This window comes from Triturus cristatus, chromosome 3_2 (genome assembly GCF_964204655.1).
Source record: "Triturus cristatus chromosome 3_2, aTriCri1.1, whole genome shotgun sequence".
NCBI classification, from domain to species: domain Eukaryota; kingdom Metazoa; phylum Chordata; class Amphibia; order Caudata; family Salamandridae; genus Triturus; species Triturus cristatus.
The window spans coordinates 536,218,572-536,235,151 of record NC_140584.1 but is presented as its reverse complement, the minus strand read 5'-3'; the positions used below and the strand labels follow the sequence as shown (position 1 = coordinate 536,235,151).

Genomic DNA, 16,580 nt, shown 5'->3' with positions numbered 1-16,580 from the left:
AGTCTCCTCCACCAATAATGCCTTCACTTTGACCTTCATCCACATTTCTTACCACCTTCTCACTACATCCTTCCTTCAACCATGAAGGAACCAACTTGGTCCCTGGTTTCCTGCTCCTCATCTCAAAGTGAGCTTTCTCATTGACCGCATTAGAAGTGGTCTGATACTCTCACAACATGTCCTTTACTGCATTCTGCACACCCAGCCCTGCCTTACTGGCTAATTCCATAGTCTCTTTTATCAAGCTGTTCACCCTTTCCACTTGACCATTACCTTGAGGATTATAAAATTACATGCAAAGATGCTTCACACCAACTCCTTCGAGAAATTTCTCCATCTCGTAGGAAGTGAGCCGCGTGAGGTTCTAGGAAGTTTCGAAGGTATACCTTCTCTTAAAAAACTCTTCAAGCATTGCAGTGGTGGACTTTGTGTTCACATTCCTCATAAACGCCACTTAAAACCACCTCAATTTGGCATATAATAGTACAGCAGCAAACCTCTCCTGTTCAGGCAAAAATTCAAAAGGCCCAATAAAATCTAGGCTAATCTTTTCCCCCAAAATCTGCATCTGACATATGTTGTTGATCTTTCTTGAAACCCAATCCTACTTTCAACCTCTTCTCTGAATTTTTACATTCCACACACCTCTATACCCATTGCTTGACTTCCCAGCCCATCTTGGGACACCAAAAATTCTCCTTTAATCTCTTCAGCATAAAAGTCTGCCCAATGTGACCTTCATATGCTAACCGCACAAGTTTATTCCTTAGTGTGCCTGAAGGTACATACCTTTCACCCCTCACAATGAGTTTGTTCCTGCTTAAAGACAATTCCTCAACCACTTTATGATAAGGTTTGATGGCATCTGAAACGTACTTACCCTTGAACATCTCCCTTAATCATTCTTGTCACCGCCTTTAGTTCCTCACCCTCACTCATAGCTTTCGTCCAATCTTCCATTGCAACTATTACACGCACATCATCCACCACATCTACTACAACCTCCTCTATGTCCAGGTCCCCTTCAACGACCGCTTTAACGGGCATCCTCGATAGGCAGTCTGCCACTTTGTTCTTCCAACCAGGAAAAACTCAATACTACAGTCGCCATCTTAAATTTTGACTGCCAACCTAGCTAGGCATCCTGAGCAATTCTTGGTTCCATTTGGTCCCAACACCTTAAGCAATGGTTTATGATCTCTCCTGAGTGTTATCTTCATTCCCCCAATGAAGGTGCGGAAGTGATTGGCCGCCCATTCGGCCGCCAATGCTCCCACTCAGTGGCAGAGTAATTACTCTTAGAATGTGTCAATGAGAGAGACTTAAAAGCTGCGGTCCTCGCACCATCCCATGTATCTCACAGACCCAATGCCGACAACACTGGCATCTACAGTCAGTACAGTTTTCAAATCACATTGAAACGGAACCAATATGTCAGCATTCGAAATATCATGCTTAATTTGCTGAAGAAAAGTTTTTCCCCTAAATTTCCCAACTCTCATTCCCCCCCCTCCCCCCCCCCCCCCCACCCCTTTCAACAGCTCTTTCAATGGTTCTGACTTACCTGCAAAATCTCCCAAACGTAGAGTAATATTTCACAAGTCCCATGAAAAAACGCAACTTGTCTATATCATCAGGGGGTCTCTGCATTCACTATAGCACTCACAAGATTCATTTTGGGTCTTGCCCCCTCCCCAGAAATGAGATCCCCCAAATATTCAACCTCTTGCACTAAACATTTAAACTTCTCTTTCCGTAGGGTGAGATCTGCATCCAATTGAGACAATACTTTGAGTAAAGTGCTATTATGAGTATCCACACTGGCCCAAAAGATCAATATATCCTCTTAAAAGGAAACTACATTGTTGACCTCAAACAACACATTGGATACTGCGGCTCGTGAAAGTTCCAACCGCTAGAGCCATGCTCACACCTGAGTACCCCAAACATGCCAACAATTTAACAAACATTGGCCACAAATCCCAGTTTAATGCAGTAAACATTTGCAGTCACTAGTAGGCGCACAGGTTGGGCTAGCACAGCACACACAAGCAAACTTGCTGGAGCAGGACTACTGCACTGGTTAGAATATGCGACACATGATTTCTCTGCAGGTGATGTAGTTTGATCACAGGTGCCTGGCTCTCCCATCGCCAAAATATGTAGTAATCTTCTTCCAAACACAAATGGAGACTTCTGTTGTAACCACACTTCAACTTTATTCGCAGATGAAAACCTGTGTCTGACAAGCCAGATACCAACAGCTTCTTCGTCCGTCCTCCCTACTGCCACATAACCTTGCTATGTCACAAGGCCCTTCTCTTACATTAAATGCATTCCATCCCCTTAAGATGCTGCAAGCATGAACACAAAAGGCCAACTCAATGTAACACATTATAACCTATCACCTTATCTTCAACATTATAATGCAGGAACCCCATATATATATGGAGATAGAATCTAGATGTCTAGGTTCTCTGACACAGGCTGCCTGATGCAGACTCTTTTATTGAACTTAGAATTTCAATGGGCAAACACGGTCTGTTTACACCCACTAGACAAGACCTTCTAAGACTTAGTGGAGAGCTGGTTTTCCTTCTTCCACAAGCTCTTCAGGGTGCTGGTGGTACTTTAGCCGACCTTGGGTCAGCAAACTGAAAGACAATAAATAATCTCCCAACTGTCCTGTAATTGAATTATTTTGCACCAACTGTAAGAGAAACATGGTGCATTACTAGTCTTCTGGTTGCATCAGGGCTGGGATGATGGTGGGATAGGCAGATGGTTGTCTTGTAGTAAAGCTGATCAGTGGGCATTCGCCCCAGGGCCACACTAGAGTAACTTGCTAACCATACCATTTGCTACTTTCACAGATGGCAAGCTTCATTTTTTTGGAACCTGGGATTATCTCTGCAGTCTAATGAATTTGTACCTTTGCTGTGAACACGTAACCCCTGGCCAAAGCCGGATTCTTTTCTGGATCACTCAAAGCAATAGATGTGGCAACTACTGAACTCCGATTAGCAAACCCATTGGGAGATTTCCTTTAGCATGATTCCTTAAACCAAGGACCAATATACTGCCTTCTTTATTCTCTGATGCAGCACCAAAGAGTCAGTGTACCATTTGACAGAATGCTACTGGAAAGACTAATTTATGTGATGTGTGGTTTGTCTCTTGGTTCCCAGAGTTTGAACTATGCTGTGACCTGGCTGATCATTGCTCACCAGTTTATTTCAGTCTTGGAGGTTTTGCATGCATGAAGAGCACAGTTGTCATTGGGTTTCTGTAAGACATCGCAGATCATACTGGGAATGCTACCCTATCTGAAATGGCTGCAGTCGAGTTTGAAATTCGTGTGGCCTTGCTTTGCCCACCCAGAGGAAGAATCCGATGGAACCCACTAAGTATGCCTGCAGATAGTTAGATGTCCATATACAGGCTACTGCTTCGCAACCGAGTTGTTCAGAAAACAGAATATTAAGCCACATTTATGATTAAATCAAAAGTCTGCCTGTGACTCGGCATATAACATTTTCTGCTGCTGTCGCAATGTCAATTTCAGATCAATTTCAGGTGGAAATTCATTAACAATAGAACAATAACCTACAGCTGTTTTGGTAGCACTACCACCCCAAAACAAATTTGTACGTTTTCTTCACCTACGAGAGAAGTTTCATCTCTCTTCCTCACAAGCCACCCTTGACCTCCATGATACTACTAAGCAAGCTGCTGTATCAAAAGTTTTGTGGGCATTTAGTTACCAATACAGGTTTGCGCCTGAGTGTTGGCTTGTCAGTAAGCAACCACCTACATTTAGTGGCCTCTGGTTGCAACTACTTTAGAGTTGATAACTATTCTACTGCAGACAAACAAAGGTGGGCTTCTGAAGTAGTTACATTTTCACACCTTCCCTCATCTATAGTAAATGGCCACTATTCTTCAATAGGTTAATACAATTTTTTTTTTAAGTCACTTAGCTCGGGAAATTAGTTCTTTGCCAGAGGCTGTCAACAGGCCATTTGAAAAATCTTCCCTTTCAGTTGGGCATTGGTAGATGTAACTTACTTTTCGAAAAGTTGTATCAAACTTGATTGGGTTTTTTGCACCCTGTACTCCCACACTAAGATTAAAGTTGTGATGCATGGAAAATCCGGCAAGATTTGGCCTCTTATGAGACCCCTTTGGAAACAGAATTATAGGTAGGCAGACATCAAATATTGTAAGAGATGGATTTGGCTTCTAAATAAGCTCCCAGTTTTCCATTTTTATACATGAATACAGACCAAAAACAATGTGTTTCCAGACTGTGTTTTTTTTAAAACAGAAAAATACTCAAAATAGTGGTTCTTGTCTGTCACGCTCCATGCTGTCTTTTGTAGGTTTCCAGGCCACCAGCTGAGCAGATGGACCACATGAGGAGTTTAAAAACAAGATGAAATGACCTTAAATACAGGCTTATGTGAACATATTTATAATATAATGCTTATATTTACCTGTGGGTGTAGTGTTGTATTTGGCTGCTTAATTTGTTAAAACGCAAAAGGTATCAAAGTATGAATGCATGATTATCAGTTAAATAAATGTTGAAATAAATATGGATAACAGACGGAAATGTTAAAAAGAAAATACCATAAAACCGTAATCCCTATTTATAAACTGATATACTATTATGCCAACAAAAGCTTTCACTGCAAACAATAACAAAATTCACTGCTGTAACCTTGCATGGCATTGTCAGAAGCACTACAAAATGGCCTGATTGCCAATGTCAGAGCAACTTGGAAAATCTTGATATGCAAGTTTCTTGGCACGTAAATAGTAAGACAAACATCTGCTTGAAAGTTGTATTGTTCCAAAGGAAAACAAAACACCCATTACGCATAGTCAAGTTAATGTTCATCAGCTTCAAAAAGGCTTTACTCTTAGTGTGTAAATATATCCTTTAGTTGTAACCAATGCAAACATCAGAAATCTGAAGGTAAGCTGCCTCGCTAGATTTCACTTATTACTGAACTGCTACTTTACTGTGATTACCTCAAAATGCTACAAGGTCACTGGACTGAAGAACTGCAGGTGAGAACTAGAAAAACATTAGAACCGACTTGGTGTCCGTGCAATTCACCATTGTACACGTTGCTGAAACATTAGTCTTGCAATGAATAGCGGAAACAAAAACAGGCTTTCTTTTCCTTTTTCCTTAAACTTTTGCTACTTAACATTTTAAACTTTCTTAGTCCTGTGTTTTCCATAAAGTCTACTTTGACTTTTCAAAATTTTGTTATTCATAATATTTTGTAATTTAACATGCTCCTGAGTGTTGAAATCTTATTTTCTTCACTACTTAGCACCAAACTTCTTATAGAAATCCCTTCAGAGAAAATACAATTTCGAATTGCTACAAATCCCAATTGCTGTACCATGCAAGTGTTTCAATGCGCGTGCAAAGAGTTGGCCTCATAGTCTGGATAAAATGGAATGCTATTAAATCACACTAACTTATTTAAAAGATTAATTTTATTCAATTAGTACACTTGACACGCACGCCAACTTGCAAAGCTCTTCTCTGTTTACTGTTGTAAAATGTTGCACACTTGTACCTTCTTGTGGTATCCTTTTTGTATTCTAAATATATGGTGTAGGCGCAAGGGTATGACAAACCTTTCATGGACTCCTTTTACTCATGCATATCCCATGTTGAACTGGTATCGAAGAAATTCTTTCCAGTAGGATTTAATTATTGAGATTTGCTCAATCAGAAAGAATTTGAGGTACTGAATTCCTTTTTTACTTAAGGATATTTGTGAGGAAGAACGGAGGTGAATATATGAAATCTAAATAGACAACTATTTAAGGATTTTAAGTATCTTATGTAATATACAATTGATTATTTGGACAATTTGACTGTATTAAGCATTGGAAATTGAAAGGGTTGGGGGCATTGTTAAATCTTTGACATTCTTTCGTTATATAACTGAAGAGCTTAAAAGCACCAAGTATGCTACAAAACATGTGTTGGCTGGATTTTTTTAAGAGTAACTTTTGAGAACATTCTGCCTATAAATGTATTTGCAAATTAGAGTGTAATCTGAAAACCTATGTTTCATGACTGCTCAAAATATAGCTTTGTATTGTGACAATCTACTTGAATTAAAGTGTAAAACAAAAATCAATATATCATGCCACAAAATGCCCTCCAAGGAATCGCCACACACAGAGGTGTATACACAAAATGCCACCAGCAGCACAATTGTCTGCATGCTCCAGACCTTTCAGTTGCCATACGCGTTTCAAGCATTCACTACCCTTGTTCATTGGCAAAATGACGGTACAAACAGTTCAAATGGGAACAGCTAATTTATTATGTAACCAGTTCCGCCCATGAGGGCGTTTACTCATTGTGGTTATGATAGTCCCTTAATAATGCCCAAAGACTCCGCTGTCCGTACAAGCAAGTGCTCTGCTGCCTTCGTCATTTTTTAAATGGATAGAATGTGGAGACCATTATTGTGGTGTACAAGGACAGGGGGAGCAGTTTGCCAATCGTGACTCGCCCACTGGGGTAAGACTTGTTATAAAAGTACAGCAACATCCACTTAGATCAACAATATGCGGACTACAAGTACCAAGAGGCAATTGAGCGAACGCCCACAGGGGCAGGACTTGGGTATGTATTTAACGTGATGTGTCCGCATTATGACTGCTGTTCCTTTTGCTACGAAGCCTGTGATCAAGGATTCTTCTGAAACGCGCCTGGCTAATGCTGGCAATCTTGAATTAGAGTTGTGGTGACAAGCTGACTTTGCTGTTGACTACAATAGAAGGTCGTCCACACCCCATGTGTGGCTCCTTCCTTGAGGGCAACCTTTTGGTGTGACAATTTTTTTTTTATATATAGATCTCCTACTGGCAGTCGCCAGTAGGTAGTTATAGTTAGGACCTATTTTCCATAGGAAATCCGCAACATTCTATTTGGAATAACGTTGGCGTCGATTGATGAATCTTCGCAAAAGTTTCCAAACTTTTGGCCAGCTCCGGTCCTCTCCTATCCTGAAAATTTCACGGTGACTCGTCAAGCGAGGGTCGAGATAAAAGGGGGGTCCCAAAACGCGTTTTCCCATAGGACCTGTTGACGCAGCTACAGCCCGAAGTGCTGAACGGAATTACACCAAATTTGGCAAAGAGGTAGTCCTCAGTTCAGACTCGTGCCTAAATGGTGTAAATCCGTTCAGTAGTTCCTGAGAAAATCAAAAGTATATATCTGGGCGGAGCCTAACCACACCTCATCGTGAGATCTGATTGGCTGTCAGCACTTCACCCAAGAAGTGTTGGCAGCCATCTTGGGACCAATATACATTATAGCACCTCATTAAAAAGCATTGCAGTTAATAGAAGGTTTTAAGACTTTAGTTACATTATAAATCATTTGTTGATGGTACCATACTCATTTTAGGAATGGTGATGTGTTCTAAGGTGATTTTACCATGTGAAAAAGCCTTCTGCTGTGATATCATAAATCCTGTTTGAGAGAACTATTTTCTCATGCTTTTCCCACAGGTTTGGAAGGTCATCTATAAGCTAAACTGAGAGCATATTTTCTGTAAATTCACATTATCTTTCTCAGTCATGTGAGAATGAAGTCTGACATTCTCAGTAAAACATGTACATTCAACAAGGGCAGAGGCTGTCAGTTTATTCCTTTGTGTTCTACTGCAGCTTCCCAGAGTGTTCTAAAGAACAACTAGAGCGCTAACAGTCCTACTTATGACAAACGTATGGCACACCTGAAGCCATCTTGGTTGGAATAAAGTGGTAACTTTTAAAACATTTAATTTAAAAAGGAACAAAATGAGGGGGTTCATTTTGCCATAGAAAGTATGATTAGTGCTGCAGAAAGAAAAATTAGGGCACATTTTGAGTGACTTCTCAAATCCTCTTCTATTTCATTAAAAAAAATTCTGACATGCAGACTGAAACATGCACTTTTAATACCAGCAGCAGACTTCCGTGGTGAGCAGTAGCTTTACTACAGTGATCTAATGAGCAACTAGAGTGCTAACATTCAGAATTTATGGCAAATGTGTGATACATCTGAATGCCTTCTAAATGGAATCAAAGTAAAAAACTGAAACCATTTCCTTCTGAGGAGACTGCAGTAAATGAGGAAATTAGGAAACTTCATAACAAATCTCCCAAGATTGCCACCAGAGACAAAAGATCCCAAATGCAGCACAAATATCACCCAGATGTAGCCCAATGACTGAAGTGTGCAAAACACTTATTGTTTTGTGTATTTGCAGTTTTATATAGTGCAGACTTGTCAGGTATTGGAGTGCTTTACATGAGCATTGGTTACATCACACAAGACCAAATTCATTTTGGTTGTAGACATGGGGAGATTAAGTGATTTGACCACAATCACAGAATGTTGAGCTGAAGCAGAAACTCCAACCCGGTTCCCCAGTTGCAAAGTCTGCAGCTCTGGAAGTAACACCACATCCTTTCCCCTAGGTGCAACATTTAATCAAGTGGTCAACTGGATAAAAAAACAAAGATTAAAAATAATTTAAAAGTTCTTTGTCGCTATTTGAAAACTCAGAATATATGTCCTCATTTTAGTTTTTTAGAGCACTAACCATAATTTTGATGCAAATAAGACCCTCTCATATATGTAATTTCTAAAGGAAATACTCTAGATATTACAGTTTTGATTACATCAAGATGACGTCAGGTGTTCCACACTTTTGTAATAAATATAGAATGTTAGCAATCTAGTTGTTCATTGGGATACTGTTGAGAGGCAGAGGCCAGGGGCACGGACTCTGAAAATTGAAGGCAGGTAGGAGAGTGCAGAGGCAACAATTTGACCACACTGGGCAGGCAGGAAGGGCAGTGGCAGCACAACAGACTATGGAGGGCAGTGGAAAGGGGGCCAGGGGCAACAAACCAACAATACAGGACTGGCAAGAGAGGCTGTTGCAATATAATAGACCATTGTGGGCAGAAGGAAGAAGCAGTGGGAGGAAAAGCATACATGCCAACAGACCCATTTCAGCCAGGAAACTTCCGATGTTTTTGAGCTCAAATGGGCTTTATTTGATCTGTCTCCTGTCTACAATCTCCTCTTTTTCAGTGTAACTTAAAGGGGAAAATCAATACCCCAGTTTTTTTTTCAAAATCTCCCTCTTACCAAGTTCAAAATGTTCGCAAGTATGGTACATTGAATCATGGTAGGCAGGAGGAATTGGGGTAGGGACATGGACTCTGATAACAGAGGGCAGGAGGTGCATGGAGAGGTGCACCAAACTGACCCTACTGGGCAGGCATCAGGGTTTGCAGCAGCACAATACACCACACAGCGCATGCGGGACGGGAGTGCAGCACAACAATCCAACGAAAGCAATAGGGAGGGGACAGGATCATGCACATGGAGAACAGAGTGGAAAGAGGCAATGGTAGCTAGCTGACCATAATGGACAGACAGGAGAGAAAGCTGCAGCATAACAGACCATAAAGGGCAGGAGGGACGGATCAGGGGCATTACAATGGAACAGACAAGCCAGGAGGGAGGGAAAAGGGGTCTGCACATGGAAACAGAGGGCTGGGGGCAAGGGGGCAGGGCAGGAGCAGCAAGATGACCATGGAGGTCACGCAGGATGGGCACTAGAAACAAGACACACCATGGAGAGCAACAATGAGACTATGATGGCATACACACAGACCATGGAGGGAAGGTGGGAGGGGGTCAGGGGCAGCTAGCTGACCACACAGGGAAGGTGGGAGGGGCCATGGCAGAACAGAAGACCATGCATGGCAAGCGGGAGGGTTAGTGGCAGCACAATGGCTATGATGGGCAAGAAGGAGGGTGCAGGGGCATGCACAATTGACCATGGAGGATAGAAGGGAGGGTCAGGACCTGGGCACAGACCAGAGAGTTCAGGAGAAGGGGGGCCTTACAACAGACCGCGCGGGGCAGGCAGGAGGAGCCGTTGCAGCACAACCGACCAGGGAGGGCAGAAGGGTGTGGCAGTAAAATGGACCATGGAGGACAGGAGGAAGGGGATAGGGGCATGGCATGTGGACATTTAGGGTGGAGGTGGCAGGGACAGGTTACTGTCATCTGACTATGCTAGGCAGGTGGGAGGGGAGTGGCAGCTCAACAGAACACTCAGAGTAGATAGGAGTGGCAGGTCCATGGAACATGGTGGGCAAAAAGGATGGAGCAGGGGCATGCACAAAGACATCGGAGGGCAGGGGGAAGGAGAATAGGGGAAGCAAGCTAAGCACAGAGGCTAAGCAGGACGTCAATGATGGGCCATAGAATTGGGCAATGGAGGGCAGGAGGAGTGGACTGGTACATCATGCTAAATGGAGGGCAGTGGCAGTACATCAGACCATGCATGCCAGGAGGGAGGAGGCTAGTCCATGGATTCAGACAACAGAGGATCGGGAGGAAGTGGATGGGGCAGCAAGCTAACTGTTCAGAGAAGGTGGGTTTTAGGAACTTTATTGTTTTTAAAATGTGTCTGTGCGAATTACTTAAAATATGAACAAGTATGCCGCATAATCTCACTTTTATTCAGGAAGAAGAGGACGTTTGTGACGGACTCCGGGCTCACTTGGCAGAACCACCCACTGACCCTCCACCCCCATCACAAAATGTAATGCCCGTGAAAAGGGTAGGTGGACGTAGTGTTATATAGAACATAACCCTGAGAGCACGATTGAAAATGAAAACTAGATATAGTATATGGCATAAACTATGCACCAAAAAGTGTGATATAAGATGATGCAGGGTGTGAAATATAATATGCAATACATTGTGACAGATTCATTGGAGAGCGCGAGATAGCACAGGCACTAGCGCGTGCTATGCGATATGCGCCTTGGAGTGTAATATGCACAGGGAGTGTTGTGTAACCTCACTAGTCTCTAAAGTTGTAATATAAAATATGTGCTGGGGAGTGTAACGTTGCATATGCACTGTGACAAAGATATGGATCCCAGATTGTAATATGTATGGCATAGCGCTGTGCGTTATAACTTGGGCATCGAGGAAGGCACGTTAGATGGGGCAATATAACCCGTGCGAAGGCAAGTGTGGCATGACATATTCACGGGGTGGTGTCACAGTGCACATGGGCTAGAGAGTGTCATAGCATACGCACTAGCTGGTGGAATACAACACAGAGGTGTGTGGCACTCGGCGGGCACTGGTGGGTGTAACACAGCATTGGGCTCAGCCAGGAGCACACTGTGACTCTCAAGTGAGGTTCGTCTCCTTTCCAGAGAGTAAAATAAAAAGTATTACACATCCGGTGGTGGATGTGTATTTTATTAACCGTGAGGGGGGTTTCTTGCATAGTTTGGTCGAATTTTTGTCGAATCCCCTTTGAATGACTTGGTGTGCGTGTATATTAAATGTGCCTGTCAATAGCTACCCATGTTTGTATAAATAAACGACAAGGGTGTCTACTTGGAGAGTACCCACCGGCGGGGGCACCGGGATTAGGCACGGTAGAGCGTCAGACACGTCAGAGCTTCACTAGTGGTGTAAATACATTTCATGTGGATTCATTGTATGTATAGTCGCCTTTTAATGAATATCACGCAAATCGCCATGGTGATAGGTACGTACGGTTTGTCCAGCATGTCCTAGGTGTTTCTATAAATATATCTTTTTTTTTTTAAATAATAAAAAACAAGGCCGGCCCCGGGGGATGGGGTCCCCGGGGCCATAAGTGGCCTGAGGGGGCAATGCAGCCCCCTCCTAAAGAATAAAAAAAAAAACTAACTCGTGCGCCCGCAATGCACTGCTGATGGTGTCACATATTACATCACTCATGACATGGTCAGTGACATTACTCATGACATCACTGATGACATCTCAAATGACATCAATGATAACATGATCCTTGTGATAGTGGTAGACCTCCTCTCCCCCTAATATAACCTTTGATATACACACATTCTAAAATTGAAACTAAAATTTTCAAAACAATGGACATACCAATATCAGTTACAACAACCTATTCAGTAATTCTAAGATCCACATACACATCCACTCATTCACCAACAGACCTATACAGTCACTCATACATGTACTCACTCATCATATGTACTCATTCACCTATACATCCTGTTACACAACGCCACTCATCCATAGTTACTCACACACATAGTCACTCATGCTAATAAAGAATCAAACATCCATTTACTTGCATATACAGTTATACACACACCACCTTCTACAGAAACGTACACAAACGTAGTCTTTTAAACAATCACTTATAGAAACACATACTTATTCATACAGGAACTCTTTCAATCTCTCACTCATACTCACTTATATACACCAATAGTCACATATACTAGTTTAAAACATATGTAGTTACTCAAAGACACTATTGAGACAGTCATTCACTCACTAACACACCAATACACACACTCATCCACCCATACAGTCCTGCACACATGCTGTCTTCAACACATACAAACAGTGAGTCACTCATTCATGCACCTATGCACTACGTAATACCCCCCACCGAACCATACAGACACTCAGGCACTCATACTGATACTCAAAAAAACAACTAATAACCTATAGACACTCATGTAGCTACTCACCAACCCATGCAGCCCCTATACACAAAGTGAGAGACTGATACAGATATTTACATATTTAAATGTTACTCACTAAGCCATGTATTCACTAAGATACACTTAGTCAGTTATACAATCAATTTTTCAAAAACAAATCCTCCATTTAGACACTTATATACCCATTTACTCTTCCATCGACCTTAAGATATACATATATAAAACATATGTAATTTTCAGAAAAACACACATTCACTGGATGATGTCATCAGTGATGTCATGAGTGATGTCACTGACCATGTCATGAGTGATGTAATATGTGACGTCCTCAGCAGTGCATTGCGGGCGCGCGAGTTATAGTTAGCTGAACTAACTAGAACGGGGGTATTTCAATGGTTTTGTATGAGTGAAAAGTCCAGCTAACTATAATGCCCCTGAAACCTATGGTTTTTTCAGTGAATCTATCTGTGTCTGTCTGTCTGTCTGTCTGTCTGTCGTCCCCCCCCCCCCCAAGGCAAACGCACTCCATGTTTGTAGCGAAAAGATAATGTTCGAGGCATATGAGCTGCAGATTGTACACTTGGCATAGATCGCCATCTGGTGTTGGGCCCGGATGTTTGCAGTTTGTTTTTGTTCTTTGGACAGTCTTTGGCAGTCACGAGTTTGGTGACTCCTCCTTCGGTCTGTACTGCGCATGGGCTTCGGCTCCATCCTCAGATTGTTTTTTTCCGCCATCGGGCTCGGATGTGATACTTCGTGCTCCGGCTTCGAACTACTACGGTTCCAGCCTCAACGGAAAATCCTCGTTTCTTCGAGTTTCTTCATCATCATCTTCATCTCTCGAAGCGGCACTTTTCTCCATCCCGTACATCGGCACCGGCCTTCGGGCCTTCCTCGACTCCGGTCCCGGCCGATGGAAAGGACTCCGTTCAAAAAGTGCCCAAAATGTGGGTCTAAATTTCCCCACACCGACCTCCATCAGGTGTGTAACCTTTGCCTCTCTCCAGAACACGAGGCCAGAGACTGCCCCGCCTGTAAGTCTTTTCGATCAAAAAAGACCATCCGGGATCGAAGAGCTCGACGCACCATGGCGCACTCCTCGACTGCGGCTCCACCGGACATCTTCGAAGACGACGCCGAAGCTTCGGGGCAACTACACACCCAGCAGGAGGACGTCGTCGTCAGCGCTTCCGAGGCCGACGACTCCGACGTGGAGGACATCACACCGGTGCAGCGGGTCGTGAGTACTGTACCCCCTCCCACCCCCGCGCCCAAAACCAAAGAGACTCAGGTTACACCCTCGCCTGCAGGCCTGGGCAAAACCAAGCACACAGCTTCTATCACCCCACCTTCGGGCCCGGTGTCGAAGCCTCAAGTCTCACGGCAGCTCGGGCTCGAGCCAGCCGACGCCTGGTGGCGAAAAACACCATTCGGCACCGAAGAAAGGGATACCCAGCTCGACTCCGAAGCCACCGGTGCCGAAGCCTGGACTCTCGGTGCCGACCAAACATAAACACACATCTGTCGGCACCGACGCTCCGGCGGCGAAAAATCCTTCGACGCCGAAAAAACCGGAGGCTCCAAAAAAGCATGGCGCACAGAAACCATCGAAGCCCTCGGCTCCGAAACCATCGGCACCAGCGGACGATTCGGCGCCACTGGCTCTGTTCACACCAGACCCTTTGCAAAAGACTCCATCTAAAGATCCAAAGACTGGGCTATTGACTTTAATTATCAAGAAAAGACGCCTTGACACTCCGGCTCCTCCTCCACCACCCAAACTCCCCTCAGAGTGCCCTCCCCACTACCTCCTCCTCTGCCTCCTCCACCTCCTCCACCCCCTCCCCCTCCCAGGTCTCCGCCACCTTTACCTCATTACTCCCCGACCCTGCACCCAGATCAGGATGACGGGGACCCGGATTATGACCCGGCGGACGCCCCAATGGACCCCACTCCACCGGGGACCCCAGACCCATGGGAAGACTACCACAACCCTGACATACCTGATATGCCTCAGGACGACCTATACCCATCCAGGCCGTCTCCTCCAGAGGACTCCTTAGGGTTTCATCACTTAGTGCAGAGAGCAGCACACTACCATGGGGTGGACATGCACAGCGAACCAGTGGAAGACTACTTCCTACTGGACACATTTGACATTCAGGAAAAATCCACGTCTATTTTGCCCATGCTTAAGGGTGTCACCAAGCATGCTGCAGAGGTGTTCAAAGACCCTGTCAGGGCCAGGGTACTGAACCCTAGAATAGAGAAAAAGTACAAGGCGGCACCCACAGACCCTGCATACATTAAGGGCCCTGCTCCCTTAGATTCCCTAGTTGTCTCCACAGCTAGAAAGCGGGCTAACTCCCAGTCCTCAGGAGAAGCCCCACCGCCAGACAAGGAATCGAAACTTCTAGACGCGTCTGGCAAACGCACCGCCTCCCAAGCTGCAAACATGTGGCGCATTGCAAATACACAAGCGCTACTTGCGCGCTATGACAGAGCACACTACGACGAACTTGAGGCTCTTATGCAACACCTTCCCGAAAAACACAAGTGCAACGCTCATGACCTGATACAGGAGGGTAAACTAATTACAAACACCTCCATTAAGTGTGCCCTCGATGCAGCCGACACTGCATCTAGAGCCATAAATACTAGTGTCCTGCTTCGTCGCCATGCCTGGCTCAGGATCTCAGGGTTCAAGCCTGAAGTCCAGGCGTCCATACTAAATCACCCTTTTGACCAACAAACTCTCTTTGGGCCAAAGGTAGACGAAGCGTTGGAAAAGATGAAAAAGGACACAGACACAGCAGAGTCTATGGGGGCACTCCAAACACAAGCCTCTAAACGTTCCTTTCGACGCTCATCCTTTCGTGGCACAGGCAGAGGCTTCTCCACCGATAGCGCCTCTACCTCCTACAAGTCCCCTCCTCAAAATACCTTTTCAAAGGGCAACCAAAGGGGTGGTTACAGAGGCAACAACAATAAGGGCAGGGGCAAAACTAACACCACCCGTTCTGCTACCCCACCCGCACAATGACTTCCCTTCGCTCCCCCCAGACCATCCCACTCCGGTCGGGGGCAGACTACAAAACTTTATCCACGCATGGGAGTCCATAACATCGGACAAATGGGTGACCCAAATCATTCGGTCAGGGTACTGTCTCGAGCTAACATCTACCCCACCCAATATCCCACCAAGGCACCGTCCAATGTCTCAAGAACATTCCACACTGCTCAAACAGGAGGTACTCTCCCTCCTCCAAAAACACGCTATAGAGCAGGTCCCCGTCAATCAGCAAAATCTAGGGGTCTACTCCCTATATTTCTTAATACCAAAGAAAGACTGGACCCTCAGGCCCATTCTGGACCTCCGGCCTCTAAATGCCTACATACATTCAGACTATTTCCACATGGTCACCCTACAACAAATCCTCCCGCTCCTCTATCAGGGAGACTTTCTCACTACCTTGGATCTGAAAGACTCATACTTTCACATTCCAATACACCCCTCTCACAGGAAGTATCTCAGGTTTGTGGTGGACGGGCAGCATTACCAATTCACGGTTCTCCCCTTCGAGGTTACCACCGCACCACGGGTGTTTACCAAATGCCTAGCGGTAGTGGCAGCACACCTCAGACGTCAACATATTCACGTCTTCCCTTACTTAGACGACTGGCTGATAAAAGCCGCGTCCTACCACCAATGTGTGCAACATACAAACAGCACCATCCAACTGCTCCACCAGCTAGGCTTCACGGTGAACTACCAAAAGTCCCACCTCATACCATCTCACACAAAGCAATATCTCGGGGCCACTATAGACACCTCCAAAGGTATTGCCTATCCAAACTCAGCCAGAATCACAAGCATTCAAGCCTTACGCAAAACATTCCTTCCTCAACACTCTTCCAGCAAGAGTGTTTATGAAGCTCATAGGAATGATGGCGTCTTGCATTTTCATAGTGCCCCATGC

The 16,580-nt window shown here is 44.5% G+C and overlaps 1 protein-coding gene across 1 annotated transcript in view; it reads left to right on the top strand.

Moving 5' to 3' along the window:
- Positions 1-16,580, top strand: part of DEPDC7 (DEP domain containing 7) — a 272,921-nt gene that overhangs the window by 91,884 nt on the left and 164,457 nt on the right. The window lies entirely within an intron of this gene.